The following is a 3310-nucleotide window of genomic DNA, read 5'->3' as shown; positions in this document are numbered from 1 at the left end:
GATTCACATTACTCAAAAATGGAAATGAATATACTTTCTGAGCAAAAAGTATTCTAAAAGTAGGTCTAATCCAGCTCTTCTAATTAGAGAAATCTTAAAGTGCAAATTGTGGTGCCTTTATGATGTGAAATACTTCTTTTGGCATTAAGAGATAATTGATGGGAATTTTGAACTTCATCTGAACACCAAACATTGATTAACATCTATTAGTGTTAGAAAGAATACAGACATAAAAAAGTGTATTTTTAATTATTCTTTCCCTCTTTCCACCCCTTTCCTCCTTTCACATCAATTTCCTTCACAGTATATAGTAAAAATGACCATGGAGAGGCTCCCTAAATGTCATGTTAATTCTGAAATTTGAAGTAATGTATACATGAGCTGGTCATGAGAAGTCAGGCCCATGTGAAATATCTCTGCTTGAGAAAGGAAATATATTCTTTTGAACTTTCTATTGTGTTTACCACAAACTAGGTATCTGCTATTTGCCTAGAAATCTGGAAGAATAGTTTCCAAGTTCATATTCTTTTTATATTTCTGGGGCAGGCAAATAATTCACATATTTTTAATAAGTAGACGATAAAATGTAACCTAGGACCACTATTTGTTCCCATTACTTTTAATTTAGTTCAATATATGTATATGGAAAAAATTCCAGGTTGCTTGACTTCTAGCCCAGCCTCTCTTCACTCAATTTTCATTGCATACAAGTGTAAAGCCAGGTGTGTACTTCTCCTGAAATCTAGAATCTCACACTCCCCAACAATGTGATTATCTCACCAGGGTAAATTTATGTTACTATTAGAATGAACTAAGACAAAGTGTATATTATATAATATCATGAGAGGTGTAGCATGATTGGACCGAGTTTATTAAGTTTATCAGGGAACACCTATCAATTTCCATGTGGTTGTAAATCATGTCATGGAATCTATTTCATGTCCATTAAACCACCTAGCAAAATAGAACATCTCAATTCAATTCTATTGTGGTAATAAGTGTGGAATCCCATGTAAGGTTTTTCTTGATGCTAAAATTATTTTTGATCAGTGGGCTGCACTTCCACATTTGGAATAATTTGAAAATTGTGTTTTTCTTATGTAACATAAAAATGGGGTTCAATATCAGTATTATATTTCCTGAAGTTAATATAAAATCACCTTTTCTCCATTAGTTTTTTCCTAGGAGATAGGCAAAATATTTTGTGTTTTCCTGAAACTGAAATATAGTAGCAAATGGAGAAGGGAAACTGCAGCACTGTGTCGGAGTTCATCCTCCTGGGATTATCAGACCTCCCTGAGCTGAGCGTCTTCCTCTCCCTGGTGTCCCTTCTCATCTGTGGAGTCACAGTGACGGGCAACCTGGGCGTGATCACAGTGATCCAGGTCAGCTCTCAGCTTCACACCCCCATGTACTTTTTCCTTAGCCACCTGTCCTTTGTGGATTTCTGCTACTCCACCATCATTGTGCCTAAGATGCTGGCCAATATCTTAGACAAGGAAAAAGCCATTTCCTTCCTGGGATGCACTGTGCAATTATACTTGTTTAGCACATGTGTGGTCACTGCGGTCATCCTGCTGGCTGTGATGGCCTATGACTGCTTTGTGGCCATCTGGTACCCACTGCTGTACATGGTTATCATGTCCCGGAAGCTCTGTATGGGACTGGTATCTGTCTGCTATCTCTGTGAAAGTGTGTTCTCTGATTCACATATGTTTAGCTCTTGAGATCCTGTCCTGTAGAGCAAATGTGATCAACCACGTCTTCCGCAGTTTATCCCCTCTCTTACCTCTTGCCTTCTCTGATATGCCGATGAATGAACTCGTGGTGTACATTGTGACCACTTTCAATGAAATCATCTCCATCATGTTAATCCTCACCTCCTATTTGTTTATTATCAACACCATCCTGAGCATGTGCTCTAGAGAGGGAAGGCACAAAGCTTTCTCCACCTGTGTCTCCCACCTCACGGTCATCATCATCTTCCACAGAAAGATCCTTTTCATTTATTGCAGGCCCAGTTCTGACTACGGTCTCGAAACTGATCAAGTGGGCATGGTGTTGTATACTGTAGTGATTCCCATGCTTAACCCCTGATCTATAGCCTGAGGAAAAAGGATGTGAAGGCAGCACTCAGGAAAATGGTAGGATTCAAATTACTCTTTCAGGGGCTGATTCCTCAGCTGTATTCAGGGTTCCAAATGGGAGATTTGTGAAGGAGCTTTTGTTTGGGTGGATGGGGATGAAATGGCAAAGAGGGATGGATTTTAGGAGCTAGGTCCTATGCACCCTTCTTTATTATCCCCTTGTGTTGATTGTTACATGGTATTGGACAGAGCATAATTCAAATGCACCTGCCAGCTTTACTGCTCTTCTCCAACCCCTAAGTGTTTTGAGTGGGTATCCAGGATGATTTCTAAGTCTCAAGTTTGGGGTCTAGGCAACACCAATTCTAACAAAGTGCAACTAGTGTGACCTGCCTTTACAACAATGACCCTTCTTATGAATTGATTTCACTTTTCTTCCAGGAATTAAATATACACTTATTTCATATTATTTGCATTTCCTTGAAAACTATAGACTCAGTTTCCCATGGATATATGTGTATACGTGGGTATTATTTTTTAGGTATATTTTGGTTATCTTGTTTTTTACTACCTTTTCTGTTACAAGGCTTATAATTATCAAGTTTAGAAATTCTCATATCTAAAATGGAGATATACTCTATCATAAAATTATCATGATGATTAAATACATATTGCATGTTAAATTATTAGTGCTACATATAGTATATTGCAATTGATTAAAGAATTATCTGATATTGTTACCATTGTTTTTACCTTTAAGTTTTGCTCTGTATTGTACTTTCATTCTTCATTCCCTGAATAAATCATGTATTTGAGCATCCAGAATCTACAGTGTCCTTGTAATTAGGGCTTCAAGAACACTCAGTATTTCTTTAGTGTGGATAACAATCTGTATCTTTCTCCTTCTGAAATATGGGTGAAATTGGTATAAATATTTGTTATTACACTGTTAGCAAAAAGGCGCTCTGTGTTAGATTCTGCTTCACAAAAAGCTTTCAATTTCCAGGTTTTTCTTCCAACCTGATGTCACTTCACAGTTAATGCCTCCACTTTCCTGAGAATAATGAACTCACACTAATTGCTCTTCCAAAAAGGAACATATCTGATCCTTCTTGAGTTTCCTTAATCATTTTTTTATTTTATATATATGCAATCCAATCACAATCACCCCATTACTGGCAAACTATGGGACAATATGTATTCCCAACTTCCTTGCCAATCAA

At 37.3% G+C, this 3310-nt stretch overlaps 1 pseudogene; it reads left to right on the top strand.

Annotated features, from left to right (window-relative positions):
- Positions 1 to 1235: 1235 nt before the first annotated feature.
- LOC119519951 lies at positions 1236 to 2216 on the top strand (annotated as a pseudogene).
- Positions 2217 to 3310: the final 1094 nt, after the last annotated feature.

Source organism: Choloepus didactylus, chromosome 24, assembly GCF_015220235.1.
Source record: "Choloepus didactylus isolate mChoDid1 chromosome 24, mChoDid1.pri, whole genome shotgun sequence".
NCBI classification, from domain to species: Eukaryota; Metazoa; Chordata; class Mammalia; order Pilosa; family Megalonychidae; genus Choloepus; species Choloepus didactylus.
Note: the sequence above shows the minus strand (reverse complement) of the source record. Positions and strands in the feature narration are given on the sequence as shown.